Source organism: Lepidothrix coronata, unplaced genomic scaffold, assembly GCF_001604755.1.
Source record: "Lepidothrix coronata isolate B3197 unplaced genomic scaffold, Lepidothrix_coronata-1.0 Scaffold105, whole genome shotgun sequence".
Classification (NCBI taxonomy): domain Eukaryota; kingdom Metazoa; phylum Chordata; class Aves; order Passeriformes; family Pipridae; genus Lepidothrix; species Lepidothrix coronata.
In genome coordinates, this window is record NW_016690285.1 from 3,207,693 (window position 1) to 3,232,554 (window position 24,862).

Below are 24,862 nucleotides of genomic sequence, written 5' to 3' on the forward strand. Positions count from 1 at the left end.
TGGCATTTTTTGTTATTCCATCTACACAAGACCTCAAATATTAACAAAACCTCAAAATGAAACCAAAATTAACAGGAACTTATTCAGACTAAAGGTCCATCTACACAAGTAATAAACATTTCAAGAAAGAATAAAGGTATATATCCTTCCCATAAAACTCAGAAATATGAAGATTTAACAAACCTAACACTGCAGTTCAATCACCATGTTCAGCAGTGACTGATAAGCACATCTTCCATTAATCACTTTAAGTGCATTTTGCTCTCCACAGCATCTAAGGAGAATTCCACAACTTAATCCAGCATCAAGTGCTACTATTTGATTTTTGTTAACAAATTACTGGGTTTTGTTTTACCGGGTTATTTCTCATATCTGAAATGCCAAAAAAAATGCTTTCTATTTATTTTACTATTTCAGGCGTGGTTTTCCAGCCCAAGCTGAAGACTTCTATATAGTCCCATCTCATATGGAAAGTGTTCCAAAACTGATGATTCCTTTCATTTTTATTTGTATTTTATTTTACTTGACAGGGTGACCTGAATTAATACAGTGTTCCAGATGTTTTGTGGTTTGCCCTTGTTTTTCTCCTCCCAGTAACAGGTCAAACTTGCATTGAGACTGCTGTTAAACTGACGTTTTTGACAGAACTATGCATTATGACTCCAATATCTCTGCCTGATAGCAGGTAATAATCTAGAATCTATCACTGTTTAGTTCACGTTATACTCTCTGCTTCCCTCTGCTCCATGTGCATTGTTCAAATTCACACAATCTTCCACAGGTTGGAAGAGACCTTCAAGATCATGTAGTCCAACCATCAACCCAGCACCACCATAACCGCACCCAAACCATGTCCCCAAGTGCTGCATCCAGATGCCTCAAACACTCCAGAGATAGGGACTCCACCACATCCCTGGGCAACTTATTCCAATGCCTGACCACTCCTGCAGGAAATATTTTTTTCCTAATATCTCTTCTGAACCTCCCCTGGTGCAACTCTTGGTCTGTTCAGCCTGGAGAGGAGGAAACTGAGGTCAGACCTCATTGGGCTCTTCAACATCCTCCCAGGGGGCAGCGGAGGGGCAGGTACCGACCTCTTCACTCTTGTGACCAGTGACAGGACTCATGGAAATGGCTGGAGCTGTGTCAGGGAGGTTTAGGCTGGATACTAGGAAAGGTTCTTCCCCCAGAGGGTGGTGGGGCACTGAACAGGCTCCCCAGGGCAGTGGGCACAGCCTCAGGACTGCCAGAGCTCAAGGAGCATCTGGACAACACTCTGAGGGACAGGGTGGGATTGTTGGGGTGCCTGTGCAGGGCCAGGACTTGGACTGGATGATTCTGATGGGAAAATATAGTGCTAATATCACAGTTAAATGCCAAACAATAAAGGACTCTAAGTTTGTTGTCATTTGGGAAATATATTCTTTCCTTAAGTGCTTTTTTCTTTTCTAAAATTTACTTCTCCAAACACTCTTACATGCATTAAGCAGCAAGGAAACTATGCAAAACCTTTAACATAATTTTCATTTGACAAGTTGTTGGTAAGTTAAAACAAACAAACAAAAAAGACCTGAGGAACAAATGCCAAATAGGTCTGTAGTATGCCATCAAAATGGCATCCCTATTTTGAGTTCACATGTCCACTCACTATGCTTAAATCCTGTCCTCCAAATCCTTCTCCAACACATTTAAGGTATGACTAAATCCAAGTGCTCTCTCTACGAAGCAGCCAGAAAGTCACTAATTGTTAGAATGTATTGCTGTGACTTCTTTCAATAATCCAGTCTTTCATCTTTCGACCCATTTCTTACACTTTCTTTGGGACAGTAACTTTCTAACATGGTCTATGTTGACAAAATGGTGAAAAAAATTCAATCACTGTCTGCTGTTGTCTGAGTGCCAATTCTCACTAAGAGGAGGGTGGGTGTGTATCCATTTAAAAATCACAGAATATCCTGAATTGGAAGGGACCCACAGGGATCATCCAGTCCAAGTCCTGGCCCTGCACAGACACCCCAACAATCCCACCCTGTCCCTCAGAGTGTTGTCCAAACACTCCTTGAGCTCTGGCAGCCTTGAGGCCGTGCCCACTGCCCTGGGGAGCCTGGTCAGTGCCCAATCACCCTCTGGGGGAAGAACCTTTTACTAATACCCAGCCTAAATTCCCCTGACACAGCTCCAGCCGTTCCCTCAGGTCCTGTCACTGCTCACAGAGAGAAGAGATTGGAGTTGCCTCTCCACTTCCCCTCGGGAGGAAGCTGCAAACCCCAATAAGTCTCCCCTCAGTCTCCTCCAGCTGAACAAACCAACTGACTTCAGCCACTCCTCATATGGCCTCTCCAGACCCTTCACCATCTTTAGAATCCTGAGTAAGGTAATTTCACTGAAAGAACCAAAATGGGACTCTCTACTGTTTCTCAGATTAGACTTGGTAAGTAAAACCCCTAGGAATTCTCCTTGCTTCTTTGAAAGCTCCTACAATCATGCTATAAAGGAATTGTTTCTGGCATTACAACTGTAGTAGAGGTTGGAGCCCCAAACAATCTATAGAGCACTCTTCTGCCTCACTTTTCTCCTAAACCACACAGTTGTAGTCTCAGCTATTACCTCTGATCTAGCTCTTGCATCAACATTGATAAGAAGCAGAGAGTTGCTTAAGGTAATTCTAAGGATGAAAAATGATCAGAGATGCAACCGAAAAATACTCCTTTGCATGTCTAATGGTTTATCCTTTCTAATAGCTGTAACTACCTAGAAAAGACCACAGCTGTAGGGAGAGATAATATCTTTTATTAAATCAAGTGATATAGCTTGAAAAACTAGACTCTTTCAGGCATGTATGTTTGATATTTTCATCTCACTGAAAAACACAGTAAGGAACCTTCCCTAATGGCTTCCCCTTTTCCTGGATCCATACATATGAAGTGAGAATTTATTTACAACTTTCCTCAGCAATACTTTCTATTTACATGGCAGGTTATAAGTTAGTAACTTAAAACATAGAGGACCAAAAGATGTGTGGAGAGTGGGCATATTGGGCTCACTTTTATTCCCACAGGAACTAAGGATGCTAGGAAAACTGATTTTTATAGTTAAAAGTATAGTTCTCCTTATAAAAGTTCTCATCACTAGGGCAAACAAAAATACAGAAAAGTTGTCAAACTAAATGTATAAACTTGTGGAAATACCTCACTTGATTTCTAATTTGGAAAAGCAAAACTGAATGGGAAGGAGGGGGAAGAATCAACTTTACATCACAGCTCATATACATTATTAACTAATATTTCTAAATATGTACTTTTCACATTACAATGATAGGTAAGCCTACAGTTTATATGTATATATATGAGTACAGTAATTTCTAATACATCCATTATTTTCTCCACGTAACACTCAACAAGGCAGTGTTTATTACTAATTTTACTTCACCTTTATTTTGTGTAATACGATCACATGTTATTCTTCTGGGTTTTTCTCCAAAAGCATTGGGCATACAATGCATGAAAACCACAAATTTCAGTGACTACAGTGTTAAGCAAGGTAAGACTGGGTAAATCTAACAAGGATTTCTTATTCAGAACCACTAATGTTAGGAAAGGACTAAAAAGCTTGGCTGATGTCACTTTTTTAGGCTGCTTTACATAACAAGATTTTGTGTTTAAGATATATGTCACTGCTCACCCTTACACTCAGTTTCTTCAAAGCTCACCATTTAAGGTTTTATTTAACATTTAGTTAAAAATAAATATTTAATATGGAGGTTGTCCTATGATGCAAGCACAGCTAAAATGAAGGGCCTCCATGGCTGCAGTGACCAGATTTCAAATGCAAGCAGATCAATAAAAAAAAAGCGCTCAAGCACAGTCTCCAGGTGTGAGCAGAATGGATTATAATAGCTTGCAAATGACTATGCGCTCGTGTAACCAGGTGTTCGGGAATTATGAATTCGCAACCAATTCATGTTAAAGCCAAATCCGAGCACTATTTCTGCAGGGAAATCCCAGTAGGTTTTGTTTGCTCCTGTTTGCTCCACACGTTAGTTCTGTTAAGGATACAAACAGCAGTAACTTCAGAACAAACGGTACCGAACTACGGGTGTTCCATGCACTAAGTCCATTAGCACAGCAAGGGTTGTCAATCTCTAGAACTTTCCTACAACAGCTCAGGCAACACAACCGAGATCTCCACAGCATACACCCCAGCCCCTCTGCCACACTTCTGCTTCAGCCAATCAGCCAGCCTGCCCTGACCTGCTTGAAGGTTTGCTTCAAACACTTAACAACATCAATCATAAAAACAAAGACAGGACACTGAATTACACAGTATTAACCTCCAGGGTTTGCATACAAAGACCTCAGATTTATTTATGGCCCAGCACGTTAAGAGCTTCAGTACAGTCTTCTTTACACCAAACTGGCTGCCAAGTTGATGAACCTCTCTGCCCTCAGCAGGAGTACGGTGTCTTTGATTAATGAGTGCATGCTTGTGGAAAAGTGCAAGAACAGAAAATGGGGCAAAATCCACACAATTACATCCCTCTGCATCTGATGAACCACTGCAATAATTTTTGTCAAACTAATTTCCTGTTGTAGAAAGACTGCGGGCTGAGAAGGGGGCTGTGGAGTTATTTTGATGATTATACTTGGAAACTACACACCACTCTTCTAAAATAAGTATCTGGTAAAATGCAATGCATTGTTTATTAAAGAATCTTTCAGTGTTAGAAAAACATTAATTCATTAATACCAATTGATTAATAAATAGGGTCACAATCCAAAAACATTAAAAGTGAAGAAAAAAATACTCTTTAGAGGATTTCAAGGTTTTAGCTTCTCATCCAATAGTCTCACAACAGAGATTCAAGCTCAAGAATAGGTAGGCAGATTACTTTGTGCCTTTAAATTACTGTGTTAAATGTTGTAAAGAAAATCTAGCTTACACTTCCTGTAATTTACAAGAACACACTGGTAATTTGTGATTTAAATGATTCAAAAATGAAAATTCTTCATTATCCTTTCCAGCAATTCCAGAGCAGAACTACATTCTGTGTGAGGCTCCAAAAAGATGACAGCATTATTTCACAGTCATTACTTTATTTCTAAACCTATCTTCTTTCCCAAGGCTTTACGCTGCAAACATTACCCAGACAAGTCTTTATACTCAGCAGTCCCACTGATTTCAGTGGAACCATTACTAATGTAAACGGTTCATCAGGTAAACCAATTTTTCAGATGGTGTCTTTACATTTTGAGAAATTTGAATTTTAAGGTTTTGGGTGATTCCTCCCTCAGGGGCTAGAAAAATCTCTGCCATCTCTTTTTTGCAAACTACCGAGGCTTAACCCATTCAGCTCTTTACAATGCCTGACCTACATCAAGTGAAAAGAGGTCTTATGTCCTTTACACACAGAAAAAAGACATTCAGGAGGCCCTGAAGGGTGTGAGTAGCAATGTAACGGGAGAAAAATCCACACTGAAGGCAACAGGCATCATCTGGACATGGACAAGCCCAGCACATCTTTTTCTAACTTTGTACTTTCAGAGACTATGTTTGAGAGATCATCTGTCAGAAGGTAAGGTTTAAAAATGTATACTTTTCTTTGATGTTTGTCTATTATCCAAAAAACTGAAAGACATTCACATAAAAAGAGAAGAAACTGCTATAAGGAATTCTGTCAAATGCATAAATTAATTCTGTTAAACTAAGCAGGGAAAACCCCTGCATCTTCCTTTCCTGGTTGTTACATTAAAAAAACAAAACAAGCATAAGACTTCCTCACACTCCAGGAGTGTTTGTTTCACCTGGTGGTTTCGTGAAATGCTAATATCACAAAATAAATCACAATTCCTCCTCCCTCCCTCAAAAAAGAAACAAAAATCTAAGTGATACCATAAAATTACTACAATGGTCTTCTGGCATTTTTAATTTCCATTTAAATCTTAAAGGAATTGCAGTATCAGACTTAAAAAAAGTATAGTTATTTTTTTCTTTTTAAGGACATTATAAAATGCAAATTTAGGACAGTAAAGAGCTAAAACACTAAACAAGAACTTAACTCAGCTAACTGTGAAATTGTGTGATAACTGGATTATATGTTCTACATACCTTTTTTCACTTAAAACTGTACGATTAAGAAACAAAATAATAGCAAAATACTGCATCTAGCCAGGCCCTTCTGCAGAGTGAACTTAATGAACACATGGTCCCAATTTCTTCTAATGACTATGTGCACTCAGCTTACCCACCCCACTGGCATTACTCTGCAGAAAAACATACCACGCATTTCCATTTTCAAGGAAACAACTGCCCAGCACACCAGAGATTAAACTGGGTGAAGGCAGCTCTTTTTTCTGCCTCTATCATCATCTTGTGATGTTGGTAAAAGACTAAACCCTTCCACGAATCAGAGTCCTTATCTCTATAACAGTGAATCTTACACAGTCTTGCCTCCATAAAACTAATAAGAAACACAAATTTCAAAAATTAATGTGAACCCACTATTTTCCTTACACTAATCTTCTAGTGACTCCATATTGATTTGTTTGTTGCCTTTTTTTTTTTTAAATAAGCAGGAAAAAAATGGGGAGCAGGGTGGGGGAGGATCTACTTTAAGCTTACTAATACAGTATCCTTGTTTCTGCTTCTCATCTGTAAAGAGTAACCCAGAGGAACTCTAAATGCCTATCACTCACTTAAAACAAAGATGCACTTTCTTTCTACCATTACACAGAAAGAATACAACAAAAATAGGTTTAAAGTAAAAATGTAGTATAACAAAAAATTTTTAAAGCACAGATGTTAGTTACAAAAAGGATGTTTCATTTCCTTCTGTGATGCAGCAGGGAAGATCATCCGTACCCAAATTCTCAATACTGCATCATGTTCTTCAACATAAACTTCCAGTTTCTTTAAAATACATTGACCAACACATACTACATTTTGTCCATGTTCAGGATGTTGTAAACTATCAATCACAAAAATCACTGCTGTCCTTGATACCTGTTTCAGTGTTTCTTCCGGTGGCAATAAACAATCACAAACTAGTTGGTAATGTGGTATGACATAATTTACTGAACGTACTGCAGCAAAACAAAATTAACTAAGATGCTGAACCACACTTGGGAGAAAACTGGTAGACTTTGGGAATCTGCATTGGGCCAAATTATTTAAGCGATGAAAACACTAAGTATCACTCTTATGTAATCTATTAGAATAGTTTGCTGATTAAAAAAAAAAAAAGCACCCCATCACTATTTAGTTTTATTTAAAGATACCTGTATTAGGGCCTGGGAGACATCACAGTGAAGCAATTTGAACACACAGCATTCACACAGTGAAGCCCTTAATGTGGGGGGGGGGGTGTAGCAAACTGCACTGTTCATTGTACCTCCCAACAGTCAAGATCTCTTAGTCCCAAATATGCCATCATAAGAAAATTAAAAAACTAAAAGCAGTCAGGTACTAATGCCTCCTTTCCTTCATTCAGGGATATCAGACAGGGAGCACAAACTTCTTTTTATCTGCAACTATGATATTCCACATTTTGCATAGGAAGAGAAAAGTCGCAACAAAGACGTTAACAATTGCAGTTCAAGCTGGGAGCCACTGTTCTGTTTCAATTCAATGACACCACTAATGGCTTCTTAGCAGTTCCATGAAATCAACCAGCTGTCAAGTCGATGCATCAGAAGGAACAGTTATGCACTCCCATAAGAAAAAGCAACACATCAGGATGTTTTGCAAAACATCTGCTCCTTTACACTGCAGTTCTGTAATAAACATGCAGACAAAGAAAACACAAGAGAGGTCAACAGGACCTAAAAAGGAAGACTTCCATTACTTTCTTATTGGCATTTTCAGTGTTCTTCATTAAGAAAAAAAAATCAGTCTCCTAGCACTTTCTTCTTAGCAGTATAAGGATTAAACACATATACTGCAGTGGTCAACCAATGCTTGTTCCCTCTATTACATAAAAATATTGCTAACTTATCTTTTGAAAATGCAAAGCATTGTATTACATGTTCAAGAAAACCAAGCATTTCTCATCAAAAGGTACGAAGCACATATTTAGTTACCTTTCCTCTAACGCTACTCAAAACGTTTTACAGTGGTATTGACAACCTACAATAATCTACATGGACAAATCCTAAAAACAACTACTTTTTGTGGGAACATTGACCTGTAAGGAACCCAGCACAGTGGACTTTAGTTTAAAAAAATAATCCGGATGAGAAATACCAGTGTGTCGTAGTTTAGGAATGGCACTCTCCAATTTAGTGCTCTGACAAACTGCGCCGCTCACTTGCTCCTTCCCCGCCTCCCCCTCCCCGGCAAGATGGAGAGGAGAATTGGTAAAGATCAGGTCGAAATAAGAGCAATTTACTGGAAACAGCAATGAGATAAGAAAATGAACAGTAACAGCAACAATACTAATGACAGAGGGTACAAGAAAGGAGTGATTCACATGGAAACAACAATTCACAATCACTCCCTGTTTCCCTCCACCAAGCTACTCTGACCTGGAAGGAACCCCTTCTCCCAGGAACAGACTCCTTTTCCACCCTTTCCACTCCCCCCCCACCAAAAATGACACCAAGTGGTATAGAATAACCTCTGGGGCCTGGTCCGGCCCCCTCCTGGCTATTGTAAAAATTAACCCTGTCCTGGCTGGAACCAGGACACAGTACCACAATTCCTGTTTATTTTCAATATACGATAGTCACAAAACCTTATTTTGTGTTATCTAGAACAGATCTGGGGTCAGGAATGAAAAGGTAACATTACCTGATCCTCTGAACAAATATTTTTTACTCTCCAGAGACTTCTGTTTACAATGAACTCCATCACAACATGACATGAATACTCCATTACTTACAAGGAATTGGTACCATCTATGATGAAACAAATATCCCCTGATCGAAGCAAATATAAAATTTCTTGAACAATGAAAATCCCTTAACAATTCCTACTGCTTCCTCTACATACACTTTACAAAAACTACCTTGGCTACAATTTTCTTAATGTTATGTAGTTTATTGATTTTGCAGCAATTTGACAAAAACGTGTGTAGTTTTCTATGAGATGTCAAAACCATACTATCGTTTTCTGAAACTACTTATGCTGTTGCTCATCATTTATAATCTGTCCAATCTTCTAGACCTTTGTTCCATTTGTAATTTAGAATCACCCGTTGTACATGCTTTCAACTATTTAAACATTTTCATTTACCCGGTATTCACATAGCTAGTAAATACTGAATCCAACCACGCTTTCTGATGCATTTAAGAAAGAAAAATAAAGTAAGTAATATCTGACATTTGTTCCAACATAACCTTAAGTATGCTTTAAGTACATCATTCAATACTGACTTGGATATAAAAGCCTTGATGTACAAACAGCTGTTGCTATTACTTTCTATGTTAATTGTAGTCAATGTTTTTCCCAACCCTGAAGACAAAGAAAATGCAAATTAAATACAGTTTCATGTTCTCGATTGTGTGACTTTAAATATGCAGCAAGTCAGATAAGCATAGAAATAACAGAAAAACAGAACTTCACCTACAACAGCTATTCCTTATCAAGTATCCCATGTTTCACTAAGTCATATCATGTGACCAGAAAAACTTTTCTGAGATAAAAAAAATGTGCAATTGAGAAGTAAATTAACACAGCAGTACCTTTTACTGTTTTCCTTTTCACAACAGCTGATGCAAAATGTATAGAGGATACAATTTGTTGTTGGCTTTTGGGTGCAGGGTTGTTGTAGGGTTGGGTTTTCTACTGAGTTTAGCACAGTAACTACATTTAGCCACCCACGTTACACGGCACCTGGAACATAACCCAAACTAGATGCAATATTTATAGGTACTTTCCAGGCGGAACCTTTTAATAACATAGGTTAATAAGTTTGTTACTTCCACACGTGCCTCCCAAAATCTGTCATTTAAAAATGGACTCATGTATTTCCATGTTCCTCATATCAAGGAGATACTGTTTATTTCTCAGGGAAGATCCTGTACCAAGTGTTTCATTTAGGCTTCACATTAGATTACTACTTTCCGTAAACAAAAACAATGAAAATCTCCAGATAGTTCGTTATTTAACATAAGAACTTTAGAACGTTTACTTAAACAACCAAACAAGCATTACATATTAAACACTGAGGCCGGGACAGGAAAAGAAAAGAAATAGGCAAGGGGGGGAGAGTAACCCAAAAGCACGATTATTTCCCTGTTACGAAACCAGACACAAGATAAAGACGCATATTCACAATGTCCCCCGTACGTGCAGTCGCAACTCGGAACCTTTCTCTTTAAAGTGAGGTTTACAACGCGTTAGATCAGGAATGCTGGGGGAAAGCACAGAGTCTTGGAAAAAAATCCCCTTAAACTTTACATGACGTCACTGTCTGTCCCTGTAACATTTCCTAAACTTTGAGACTTATCCAAAGGGCTTTCAACATCTCTACTCGTTCCTTCCTAAAAGAGACGGACAGACTTTGGAATAAAAATTTGCCCAAGATGGCGAAAGGCTCGTTGTTTAGAGGGCAGAAAAATGGAGGATATTGTAATATACACAAAGGGATAAATTTCAACAACTCGGCCCAGCGCTGCAGCTGCTCGCTTCTCTTCACAAGGACGGGACACGCACAAAGCCGCGGGCAGAGGGGCCCGCGCCGCGCCCCGCACGGCGCGGGAGAAAGGGAGGAAGGGAGGGAGAGAAGGAGAGAGAGGGGGAAGGAGGGAGGGAGCGCGGACCGGCCGTGCGGGAGCGGGGGCTGCGGGGGCCGGGCCCGCCCGCGGGGGGCAGCGCGCGCTCCGGCCGCTGCCCGCGGCCCTGCCCAGCGGCCGCTCCGCGCGGCCCCGCCGGGCGCAGCTCCGCGCCCGCGCAGCGCCAGGGCCGCCTTGTCAGCGCCGGCCGAGGGGAGCGGGGCAGCGCCCGGCGGCCAGAGCGGAGCGCACCGCACCGCGCCACACAAAAGAGCCGTCCGGGGGCCGCCGGCAGCCGCCGCGCCGCCCCGGAGCCTCCGGGCGGCCGTCGGCAGAGACGTGACCGGCGCCGCCCGGCCAAGGCACGGGCGTGCGGCCACGAGTAAAGTTTAAAATCGCTCGGAACGCGGCCGTCCCATCTACAGACACCCGGGCCCCGGCCCTTTCCCGGGACTCGCCTCCTCCCGACCCCTCCGTCTGCCGCCCGCAGCCCTGCCAGGGCAGGGCCCCGCGGCGGGACCCGCGCTCGGCCCACACAACAAAGGGGCGATACGCACCGGCGGGGACGCGGCCGGCGAGGCTGGCGCTGCCCGGGCTCGGGCAGCCCGGCGCGGCAGGACGGCGTTCCGCGGCAGGCGCTCACCTGGGGAAAGCTGCCCCGCTCGGTGCGCGGCTCCCGCTCTCTCCCTCTCCCGCTCGCTCCGTCTCTCCCCTCCGCCGTGCGGTGCGGGCGGCGCGCGCCGGGCCGGCCCTTCCCGGCGCTCCCCGGAGCCGCGCGCGGCGCGCGGAGGGGGCGGGGGCGCGGGGACGCGCGCGGGCGGGGGCGCGCGCGGCGGCCGCCCCGAGCCGGCGGGTCCCTGGCGGGGGTCGGCGGCCCCGCGGCCCCGGTGACGTCACCGCCGGCGCTCCCCACAATGCCGGGCACGGGACGGGAGCCGCGACCCCCGCCCGCACCGTCACGCGCGGGGGGGGGACTGGGAACGGCCCGCCCTCTCCAGACAGCCTCGGAAAGTGTCGGCCGGCATTGGGTCGGGTTTTAACGAGGGCTTTATCGATCGGGGGAGACACACAGTTGCCCACCTCAAGAACCTACATCAGTTCTCACGCTGCAGATTAAGTTTAGGTTAGAAAAAAAATTAATATGGCAACAAAGAAGCTGTGGTACAAACAACTGCCAAATTGCCACCTACTAAAGAAAAAAAAAAAAGCTACCCGTTTCTTAAAGAGGAGACATTTTAAAGACGCCGAGCAAATCGGTGGAAGCAACGTTCAACTTTTATGCTCCTGAAGTACTAGATAAATTCAAGTAAAACAGGCGACAAGGGTGGCGGAATTAAGTTAAACTTACGGGGAAGTATTAACATTCACCAGCTGTTGACACGAGAACTAAAATAAAAAAAAACATCTTTTAATACCGATGTTCTTGCCTTGCCTGAAACAACCCATACAGGTTATTTGTAGAAAACTAGAAGCTGTGCTTTCCTACACCAACCCTTCACACTACACACGTGGTATCCTCCTTTTTTTCTTTTTTTTCTTTCTTTGGCATAGTCTCAAACTCAGGCAGGGTTAAAGTACACGGCAAGAGCCAAAGGACTGCTCCCTACAAACCATAACACTGTATAGTTATACCACGGTGCAGTGACTAAAATCCAAGTGATTTCAGTATGGGCTAGTAAAAACATACTTGTAGAATTCAAGAATATGAACAGCTTGTTAACCTTGTTAAATACTACATATAAGCACTTTAAAAATCAACAATATTTCTAAATAAAGCTGATCTCTGCATAAAGAAATATGCACATGTAGAAAGATGCCATTGTTTTCTGTTTCCTCTTCAGCCACTGGCTGCGATTTTAATTGTGCTGGAGGATCTTCATTAGTATTAACACATGGGGAGATTTCACAAAGCTGCTTCATTAGGAGAAAAAAAAAAAAGCCTGGCAGACTAGGTCTTTTTGCATGCAATGAGAATGTCAGCCTTACCTCGGTCATTTGTAACATAATAAGTGCAAGCACAATGATTGCAATGCAGGAGCATTGGGGGAAGGGCAAAAATGCTGCCTAATACGGATACGAGAAAAGAAAGCTTCTCATTACACAGGAAAATGTATGCTAAAAATTAGTGGAGATGGTGTCTCGTGAGACTCATGCTAAATACATTAACGTGCTGATATGTTTTTAATTATTATTTTTGTACTAGTTTATTTCATTCCCAGGATTCACATCCAGCAGCAAAGGTTTGCTAGCTCTTATTGATTTTTTTTTGTCCACCACATTCCCTGAATACAGATTTTAATCGTTTCACTGCACCACACTCAGTAATTTCATTAAAAAATGGAAGCTTCCATCCCCAGAAAGGCATTTAATTTCAATGACACACGATTACTTTTAGCAGCAAACTGTCTCAACTGTAAAAGCTGGCCTAAGGTTCAAATGCATAATTTAGTCCCAAGTTCTCCATGCTCTGCATTCCTTTGAAGCTATAATTTGACTAACTACCTAATAACTGTAATAAGGACAATGATTTCCTTATAATATGTTATTAACCCACATTTAATTAACTCAGAGGCCAAGCTCTGTACATGTTTGATTGGGTCAGTACCTCTCTAACCTCAAAATTTACTAATAATGGTCTTAAAAAAAGAGTGTGGGATAAGAATGTGTATAGGTATAATAAATAGCTGCTTTGCTCAGAATGTTATGCATCAGAAACTCACACATTTTCAAATACAACAATATTGTCACTCAGGAGATAACAGGATTTTATAGGGAGAAACAAAAAAATGGATTTAGATAATTCCTTATCAAATGTACTGGCTGTTTTGCAAATATTTGATATTGCTGCTTGTAACATTTAAAAACAATTCTACTATCTCTTATTATTGCAACCTCTCTAAATACCCATTCGAGGTATATTTTTTGTTATTAATAAGAAAAAAATGTGGTTTTGTGAAAAATAAAAATGTGTGTATGTTTGGACAATGTGAACACAGAACCACAGGCCCCAACACATACTCCTCTTCAAAAAGTTCAGTCAGCTATCCAAATTTACACCACGGGGATATATTTGACATCAAAATATGAACAGTCAACAATTTAATATATTTTTAGCTAACTACATTGTATTTTACAGTCTACACCAAAATATGTTTAAAAAGTTACAGTTTTTCCACTGGTCACAAGCAAATCAGTTCTACTACTGCAAAACTTACTGAGGTTTTAAAAATGGATTAACAATTCCTTTGTTTTAATATGCTTATTCAACAGAAGCTGTTGTTAGTGGATGCTACTGATGCATTTAAAGTGATTAACTATTACATCAGAAGGGTTCCTAGCTTTCAAATTTGGCTGTTCTCCCCCAGGCAATATTAAAGCTGTAATTCTCAATTTTAAAAAATGCAAATTCAAATGCAGCACATATACTACAAAAACAGGATTCTCTTTTCTTTTGCTTTCTTTTCATGATGAATTAATTACAAGTACAGTTAGCCTTGGCATTCTTTTCAGGCTTCCAGTGTAAATGCCATTAAAGAAAACCACCGTGCCAGTTTTGTAGTTCTCTGAGTGTTTTTTGCTATGCTTGTTGACCCTGTCATTAATAATTTTTTTTGAACGCATAATCTTAACTGCTGAACTGGGAGAAAACAGAACTAGAATAAGGACCATATTTACAGATATGTAACCTCACATTGGAATAATTACACTGATGTCACTACAGCCCTACAGCCATTTACATACCATATATAAATGTCTAGAAGGTCAAACCCAAAATTCCTATGGGACTACTTAGGTGGAGTTGACTGTAATGATCTCTCCAAAGGCACAGCCAATCTAAGAAATTCTCTTCTCTACCTCTACTCACAGATTTGCAGCACAGGTTTATAGCCCTTCATTCGTTCAGCTGTTTATGGGGCTACACTAAAGTTAAAACTCACACAAACATTTCCAAAATCTGATCTTGTAACATGGTCTGTTCTAGGCAGAGCTTCTTATCCACCTAAGCAAACATAAAGTCTTTGAAAGCATTTTGAAAGTCTGTGCAGTATTCACTAGAGACTAGAAACTATACTATATGCTTTTGTTAACAGGTGTCCTGGTGTACTGTTTGCAAAGCATTCATTTTTTTATTATGAAATATATTAAAACAGATTTGACATATGATAAGGACCAGCAGCAAGTTACCATCATTTAAAAATAACAAAATGTTTGCAAGGCTGGTAGGACTAATCTTTCCCCTGATGAAGGGTAGAAACAATTAGCATTTAATGCATGCCATTAATAAAAAAAAAATTAAAGGTTGATCTTCATAAAAACTTTAATATATCATTCAAGTGCAATATATCATTGCACAATTATGGTGTGCAATCTGGTTTTTAAAACACTACTTTTAAAAATATTGCATAGCCCTTTTGCTGCATTTACTCTGTGATTGGGAGGTTTATTGTCATCATAGGTACTTGTTGGCATTTGCAGAGCTGATGCTACCGCTCGCTGACAGCTATTTATACAATCTCAGCTGTCTGAGTACTTCTGGCTTTATGCTCTTACACTCCTGGTTTTATTATACCATCCTGGAGTGATCAAATGAGGATCTACTTCACTATAACGAATAAGGCTTGAGGTACAAAAGGCCAAGGGATCTTTAAAAGCACAAGTAAGTCTATATGAAGTATAAAACAAATGTGATAGCTTTGCAACTGGATCGATGTCTTCATCACTAAGTTGCTTTCGTTAAGAAATGCTGTGTAATTGTTGAAAATCAGTATGTTGATAACTTTTCTTCTAAAGCTTTGTAAAGGTGCTGAGCTAAATGAATCCTCAAAACAGACATAAATGGTTTGCAAAAAATACAGATTTGAAGGGCCAAGATAAAAACTTCTGAAGGATGGGAAAGAATCTAGATTGCAACTTCACACATACTATGAAAGCCTAGAAATCTTCCCTAAGGAGCTTCTGCATCAGCCTACGTTACAGACAATTTACGAAATACACTTAATAGAATGTGCACTCTTCTTACCACACATCTCACTGTGAAAGAGGCAAAATTAGCTACAAGTTGTTTCCCATCACTCCTCAATAGTTAAAGAATACTTCTGCTTGTCTTAAAAGATAGAGGACTCTATGACTTGTTCTGCCAATCCCATTTTAGCAGTGTCTCATACTTCAACCTTGCCTTCTATAGCTTCTCCGGCCTCTCTTTCACATTTGTGAACAAAAATAGTCTTTTTATTAACTAATTTAATCTCCAAATATCAGTTCAATCTAAATAATTAAAATATTAACCCTTGGAAAGTAGAGAGAGAGAAAAAAATGTCCCTCGCTTGCTCCCCTCTATACTGGTATTCCCGTTGCATTTTACTGTTGGCTCTGTCTTTTACTCAGAACCAATGTTTGATTTTAAGTATTAGAGTGCTTTCAAGTGCAAGTTACTTCTGCATTAGAAAAGACTTAGGTTACTTTTTTCTAACTGACTAGAAAAGCACCAACCTTACCAATAGAAATGTTAGCAAATAAGGTACTGAAAATCTTTTATTACCACCACGACTGCTCACATTGTTCTATCAGAATCTTTGCAAAATAAAGTGACCAAAAGAGGTACATAAAAACAAAAGAATCAGGGGTTACTTCTGTCTGTATAATTTTTCCCCCTAAGTGTTTCATAAGAAGGAAGCCAGGGAAATACTAACTTGCAAATTCAGTTAATTTTTATCTTCTTCCAAAAAATGGATGGTTTTTGCTATTTAGGCATATTTGGCCTTTCCCTTTCCCTATATACGTCTCCAAAATACCTTACATAACAGTCGGGTTAATTTTCTTGTGTCTATGAAGCTCTCTTTTTTTCTGGACCAAAATTAAAACTAGTTTTCTCTGATCAAGGGATATAGTGTGTGAGGGGGGTCCTGTTGCTTCTTTAACAAGTATTCAAAAAAGCCCACTTCAAAATTTAGTGTGAATCTGTAGTAATTACACCCACAAGTGAAAAGAAGCTCTTTCAGGGTGGAGCACAACAGCTGTCACACAGCAGACAAGACTACACAATAGTTTAGGACAGGAAGTGATGGCATCTCTTATTAAACTATAGCTAAGTAGGAAATAACCTTATGTAATTACCCAACTTGGGACCTGGCCAGGTCACAAGGATTAAGAACTTTTGCAAAAATTTCAACACACTCTTAGTTAATTGTCCATGAACTTAATTTAAAAGCACACATATTACTACTGCACATCTAGTGCAGTATGCACTGAAAGAAGCTATGGCAAATTATTTTGTCAGTAGATACATTTTCAAGTTGTACTTAGTCTATTAGAGATGTTACCTTTAGTGTTCTTTAAATAATTTTATCCATAAAATGCCATGCAGTTGGCTGCCTTTAAAGCTACACCAAATTTATGTGTATTGTCTAGCTGATTTTCATATATTAAATCAGAATAATGCAAAACACCAATACTGTGACACAACAGAGATTTTTTTGTTTGGGTGTTTGGGTGTGTGGTTGGGTTTTGGCTTTTCCCTTTTTTTTTTTTTTAAGAGACACGTGCTGTCCAAGTTTTATTTGATTAAGGTCTTGGGTGCCTGCAAAACCTATAGTTTTGAGATGGAAACTCTCCTTGCTTATACAGTTTGGATTCTTCAGCTTCTAGCTCTTCTTCTAGTCTTTATTCTCTTGTTCCTTTTTGTGTTTGAAAATAATGCTGCTAAAGACATTATAAACATACTTTTGTACTTTAAGAACTTGATGATGCATCCATGAAACAGAAAATATGTCAAGCAGAATAAGGATTACTGTAGAAATGCTAAGCTGGAACAGAAGTGCTTTGACAGTTCTCTTCATCCGTTGGGATAATTACAACAATACCATCAAGTGAAATTCAGAGGACATGGGTCTAATGTCTAAGAATGTCCTTAGCATAAGAGAATCAACCAATTAGTATATTTAATTTTCCCCCGTATCATAAATGCTATTCTAGATGAGAGCTAGGTTGAAAGGCAAACTGTACAAAGGCCCTTAAAAGTTACATTCACTTGTTCTTCATTGCCTCAGAAACAGTAACCCTTAAATTTAAAATCTGCTAACGATTATGTCCTTTTTATAGATAAAGGTAGACGGATCTAAGAGGTAGACGGAACTAAGAGCGAAAATCATAAGCTTGTGATTCTAAATCCTACAAAGCTCCACCTTCCAAATGCTAGAAAAAAAATGTAGGAAGAGTTTTCTACCAGGATTAGTTGCATATGTTGGTAAAGAAATACACATTCCGTAAACTGATTGTTTTCTGAGAATTTATAATAATACAGTTTCTCAGAGTTCAGAAGTAATCTTCCTGAATGCAATACTATTGCCATTTAAAGAAAAAAATGTTTATCCTATCTCCAGGCCTTCAGAAACTCTTGCTAATCTGTTATTTCTTGATATGAGCACATTTCCTCCATCATCAGTTTGATTTCACATCTATTTACACTATCTTAGAACCCTCAGAACGTTATCACCATGCATGGCACAACATAGCACAAATAAAGATCGTACTTCTCTCAGGACTACAGAGTGCTGAACTGCAGATCTAGAGATTATTATTGCAGCTATCAGAATTTTTTTAAAGTGTTTCTGAAAAGTGTTTCTGAAAAGACTGAAACGTAGTATGGAAATTTTATACTGTTTTGTATATCAAATAGCTAACATTTCTTGAAAGGAAAGCATGAAAAGGACCTTTTCCATACTAGTGCAAATGTGAAACACCCTACGTTTATTGTTATATATTTGGGGATATCTTAGGCAAAAGAAAAAAAACTTAACAAAAAGCTACTTACTGTAACTAGAAAAGTGAAAAGTTGACATATGTGTACTGATAACTCAAAACTTGTACAATCTTGGCCTTCCTGGTACCTTTTCCCTTCTTCTCTCTCCTCAGATTATACTAACTTCCTATGTTGAAATTTAAAACTGCATAAATTCATTACTATCCCCTACAGAGAGTTCTATGACAAAGCTTCGCCTAAAGCAGTTGCTGGCATGGTAAAACAACTAATTTGTAGTTCTGCGAAAGCTTGTAAGAATTATCGTAAGTGTGAAAGTTGCGTCATGTTTGAATTTTTTATGACTATAATAGGTAGTATTCTCAAATTAAGCATGTAATTTGAAATTTTAGCTTCTAAAAATTAGTTTTCTGGTCACATTTTGATCACAGAAATCAGCAAAGATTCCTTTGATGCTTCTTATGCCATTATGTTTTAACATAAACAGCAAAATATTAAAAAAAAAACCAACAAACATTCCAAATGTCTAGTCTTGAATTCCAACATTAACTCATGCTCAGCAAATATAAATACAGTTGCAATACAGATAACAGAAAAGATTGCATACACTCATGAAATGCAAGAGTTAAAAATAACCTTGTTTTTTTCCCAGTGTTTTTAACAGGCCTTATATACTAAATTCAATCTCCTTTTCTGTGGTACTTTAGCAGCTTAGGAAAAACTTTAAACAGCTATTAAAAAAAAAAGTTAGGGAAAATAGTGGAATACCTCTTCAGTTAATGATGATATCCTGCAGCTGCAGCCTGACCTTACCATATTAACGGCCCTTGATCCACATGCAGCTGTGGCTGTGATTTCCAGCTGTTAAAGAGAGTACACGAATCGGAGCTGACCTGGCTGTTCACAGTGCTCCACCCGCCCGGGCGAAGCACCAGGCCGAGGAGCACCTCAGTGCCTCCATCCCCCCGAGCCCGAGCCTGGCTCCCAGCTGTGCAGTCTTCCCCTGCACTCGCGGCCGTGTAGTGATGTCCTGCACCGGGGCTCAGATATGAGGGGAGCGGTGATGTCCCGCACTGGGGCCCAGATGTGAGGGGAAAGGTGATGTCCTGCACTGGGGCCCAGCCATGAGGGCAGCCGTGGCCTCGCTGGATCAGCTGTAGGGTGACTGAGCACTTTGGTCCAAGTCCCATTTTGGTTATCAAACCATATTGCTGCCTGAAGTTGGGTTTTGCTTGTACAAGTTCAACTGGAAGTGACCTCATGCTCAACTCTAGTGGTTTATTGCACAATTAAATTTTCTCGCCTACTTCATTGGCAAGGATTCTTCTTTTTCAAAGCACTGACACATCCGGGTGAGTAGATGTACTTGTTTCTTAAAAGGCTGTGTTTTGTGAAAGCACTATGAAAAAGCTAGAGTCAGCATATATATTAACCTTTTTTCATTGCTGGGCATAGCTTTAGCAAGGAAACGTACAGTAAAAGTACTGAAGGTAAAGGCAGAAACTGTTCTTAATCTTCTATTAACATTATCTGAACAAGAGGCTAGGGAAGCATTTTATAACACTTTGGGGCAAATATATAAGATTCAACTTGAAAAGAGATGTGTATTTGGGTGTAGATGTAGTCTGAACTATAAAGCCAAGAACCTTGAGCTTTACACAGTCAATGGAAACCCAATGTAAAAGTAATAATAATGTCTCTGGACTAATCATGTGTTCACGTCTTAAATTTTATAGGAAAATAAAAGAAGCCAGGTTTGGATCTTTTTCTCTCATTACATATAGAAACAGAGGAAGAATTTTTCCAATGAGATACCAATGTGGAAATCGAATGAAGAATTCTAATGGGAAAGAATTATAAAAAAGACTTGATCTCTAGTAGACTTATTATCTACTATCAAAAATCAGTGCTGGTATAGAGGCAGTTCAGCAAGTTTGTCTACTGTTGAACATTGTTTAAGAGTAAGAACAAACTGCCAACAACAGGCAGTTTTTATTGTAGGCTAACCTGAAATGATCTCATTCTGTATACTTCAGTGCACATAGAAGGCAGCCAGGAAATCTGTTGAGAGAAGATCAAGCTAAGTCCCAGACAATCTTAAGAGGTAACTTAATAGTATCACTATAGTGCTACAGTCAAGAGATCTAGATGATGGCAAGGAAACTACTACGAAAGAATTCCTGTAGTTATATTTTAAACCTATCACTAAACAAGTCCTCAGTAGTGTGCCTTTTTCTACATGGGGCATTTAGTAAGAAAAGGAAACTTTTGAACTTGTGAACTCATTCTTACCAAGCATTAGTTTTCTACCACAGAAAGTACAACAGTGTATGCTTCTGCTGTTAAGACCTTTAGCTATGCATTGATTTTTACTAATATTTTTCCATTCACTCTGAATTCTAAAGAGTTCAGTTAAAAATCAAGGGGTTTATTTTCTCCAGTGTCAAATATATTAGTTCCATTCTCTGAGCCATCCTAACTTCCACTAAGTCAAAGGAATTGACAAAAGTAATCTGAGTTTTGATTTCTTTGCCCTACTTCTGCTACACAGTATTAACTGTACCAATTGATGTAGTGAGTTTCTGTGGCTGGGTTTTGGTAGTGGGGGGGCTACAGGGGTGGCTTCTGTTAGAAGCTGCCAGAAGCTTCCCCTGCCTGGTGGAGCCAATGCCAGCCGGCTCCAGGATGGACTTCCTGCCACTGGCCAAGGCCGAGCCAGTCAGGAGCAATAGTAACACCTCTGGGATAACATATTTAAGAACAGAAGGTTCTTGTGCAGAAGGAATTCCAGCCAGGGAAGAGCAGAGTGAGAACATGAGAACAGCTCTGCAGACACCAAGGGCATTGCAGAAGGAGGGGCAGGAGGTGCTCTGGGCACTGGAGCTGAGGCCCTGCAGCCCATGGGGCAGAGCAGGGTGGGGCAGCTGTGCCCCTGCAGCCCATGGGGGAGCATCGGGGTGCAGAGACCCCCCTGCAGCCCCTGGGGGAGCATCGGGGTGCAGAGACCCCCCTGCAGCCCATGGGGGACCATCAGGGTGCAGAGACCCCTCTGCAGCCCATGGAGGCTCCCATGCTGGAGCAGGAGGATGCAGGAAGGAGGCTGTGACCCCGTGTGAGGCCAGGATGGAGCAGGGTCCTGCCAGAGAGCTGTGGCCTGTGGGGAGGGAAGCCCACGCTGGAGCAGGTTTTTCCCAGGTGCGATTTGTGGCCCCAGTTGGGGACCCACGTGGGTACAGCTCGTTCATGAAGGACTGACCCCATGGAGGAGTGACCCACGGGACAGCAGGTTGGGAAGAGCTGCTGCCTGAGGGATGGACTCACACCAGAGGTCCATCAAGGACTGTCTCCCGTGGAGGGACCCCACGGGGGCAGGGGAAGGACTCCAACACCTCTCCTTGAGCAGCAGCAGAAACAACAACTGACCATGACCCCCATTTCCATCCCCCTGCACCGCTGGGGGGGAGGAGGGAGAACCTGGAAGGAAGGAGGGGTGGGGGGAAGGGGTTTTAAGATTGTTTGATTTCTCACTCTTTGGCTCTTATCCTTTTAGTAATAAATTCAAGTACTATCCCCACTTTGAGTCTGTTTTGCCCATGAAGGTGATCAGTCACTGACCTCTCCCAGCTGTTATCTCTACTCATTAATCCTTAGTTGTTTTTTTTTCTCTCTCCTCTGTCCAGTTGCAGAGGGAGAGTGAGAGAGCAGCTTTAGTGGGTGCCTGGCATCCAGACAGAGTCAACCCACTACAATTGATAGCAGGTCCTTTCATAAAAAGTGAGTTCTATAACCACACCAGAGGTATCCACTGTTACTTATCAACTGGGGGGGCAGTTTCTTGGTCTAGCCAGCCTAAGCTTCATACACAGTTTGAGGAAGTTTAGAAGTGAGGCTTTTTGCTCTCAAGTTCAAGCACTAGTGGTGTTTCAAGGGCTATGTTGAAAGCCCACCACAACTGGCACACTAACCACAGCTCAGGTTTTGAAAGGCTGGCTCAATGCAGTCAATCCTGGAAATTAAATCTTCCACACCTGCCCGTATGTTGTTAATTTGAGTGGACTAGAAATGGTGTTCATGAGATATCCTTCCATCTGATCTGTTCAAAGTGCAGTTATGCTGCCTTCACATTCTGTATCCTCATTTATATGGAATCATAAAATGGTTTGGGTGAAAGGGACCTTAAAGGTCATCTTGTTCCAATGAATATCAAGATGTATGCGGAATAATAAGTGGAGACACTCAAAATTCCAAATACCTCTCTTTCATGAATGCTTGAAAATCCACACCAGAGGGCAGTACTGGGGTTGCTCATATGTACAAGAGCTTAATCACAGAAGGCAACTACATATCGATGTGTGTATCTGTAATAAAACTCTAGTGCAACAGAGACTTGGACAGCCAAATAAGAGGTGTCTGGATTCCTAAATTCTGGATGGTAGCTATAAAAGAAGAAAGGAAGAACAGACTTTTGGAGGGAAGCAATGAAAACTGACAACTTTTATTCATATTCTATCAGTTTAAATTTTTTAGAAAACTGAATAGACAAATATCTAAGATTCAGTTTTCTGACAAAGACTACAAAGTTGACAGCTAATAAATGTCAATCATCCATGGAGCTGAGCAGGCCTAAGGACCAAAAATTAACATATTTTATAGAAATAATTCTGTACTACTTTATTTGCCTTACATTTTACCATATAATAAAAAATATTGTCAATACTGCAGAGACAAGCTCTCTGAGCTAAGCAAAAACGGAACTAAAGCTGCATGTGTGACATCAATTTGGCCTCTTTGTGCTTGTGAGCTTATTATTCTAGTGTGGTTTGGTGGGGTATTAAGGCAATACACAAAGGAGGTAGTTGTCTATTCAATTCCTGCATTCACAGAATGAATGAAATATTGAGTTGTTGGTCTTTAAGCTAAGGAAAATGAACACCACACAGGAGAGCAAGCCTTCTATCTCAACCTCTGACCTGAAATTTTTTTTCTTAAACTGAATTTTCTATCTCAACCTCTGACATGAGATTTTTTTTCTTAATCTGTATGATCATTAATTAATCTTCATTGCCTAAATATTCAGTTTGACCACCTGTGTTCTAAAAGTACAGGGTATTCACCAACTGCAATTGGCATAAATTTAGAGCTGCTGTTTGGCAAAGATCTTCACAAAACACAAGTCCTTGTTCTGCATATTCAAGCTAAAAGTTAGCAGATACATATTCCAATATGCCACAGATGAAAACTGACAAAATCATTCATAATACATGTAACCTGGCATGCCAAATCAGGACTACCCATTCCAGAATTGACTGTTATGTAAACAAAGTCTCATGAATGGCCTAGTGACTGCATTATAAAGATTTGCTTTAAATTCCTGTCTGCTCTTATTCTAGATTAATTTTCACCTGTGAAATAAAATCATTACTTATAGCCTACTTCTTGCCTCTGAATTGATAAATTCCTCATGTGCCCTTTTAGTGCGTACGTTGCTACCATACAAGAAGTAGAAGCTAGATGTCCTTCATTTTGCACACACAAGCAGTTGTCAACAAATCTGGCTTTGGAGTTTGACTTCAGTTGCTTTCAAACAGGGCAATTGATTTACGGTCAATGCAATCACAAACACGTGAAGACTTATGTAAAATATCTCCTTGTAATCTGATGTGTATTGCCATTTCTAAAATTAGATAGCGGCAATTTGAGACCCAGGACTGGAGAGGTGGTTTCATTAGAGATTCCTGTTCTCAGAGTGCTGGCATTTCTGACAGAATGATTTTACTTATGCATCTCAATCCAAAGATGATATTTGTTGCTGTTGCTTTCTGAGCATGGCAAATAAAATAAAAAGTATTTTCTCGAAGTCCTCACTTTCTGAAAAGGTGGTGAATCTATTTTATTTTGTCTCTAATTTCAGGAGTGTATTTGTCTCCATAAATTAAACATTTGGGTTTCCATAAGCTGTATTAATATAAGAATCTGCACATATGCTATCTGTATTTTTTATTGCAGATCATTGTATAAGATGCTGGGATAGATATAAATATATTTTTAATACAATATTTTTAGTACAAAATGAAGGAAATTTCCTCGAAATGATGAGACCCTTTTTTCCAACTTTCTGCATTTTTCCAATGCTTTCTTCCCATGTTGGTTTCTTCTTTTTACTTTGACAATACTGATGGTTTCTACTGAGTCTTGGGCTGTTGGCTCTAACAGGATACTGCTTTTTCCAGTGGAAGAAAAGAAGTTTTTCTTTTTCTTTTTCTTTTTCTTTTTCTTTTTCTTTTTCTTTTTCTTTTTCTTTTTCTTTTTCCTTTTCCTTTTCTTTTTCTTTTTCTTTTTCTTTTTCTTTTTCTTTTTCTTTTTCTTTTTCTTTTTCTTTTTCTTTTTCTTTTTCTTT

The 24,862-nt window shown here is 40.0% G+C and overlaps 1 protein-coding gene across 13 annotated transcripts in view; it reads right to left on the reverse strand.

Moving 5' to 3' along the window:
* BAZ2B (bromodomain adjacent to zinc finger domain 2B) overlaps positions 1 to 11,462 on the reverse strand; it is a 115,229-nt gene extending 103,767 nt beyond the window's left edge. For all 13 annotated transcript variants that reach the window (XM_017823725.1, XM_017823737.1, XM_017823736.1 and 10 more), the window contains exon 1: positions 11,353 to 11,462. The gene's annotated coding sequence lies outside the window, so the exon portion shown is untranslated. The remainder of the gene's footprint in view (positions 1 to 11,352) is intronic.
* Positions 11,463 to 24,862: the final 13,400 nt, after the last annotated feature.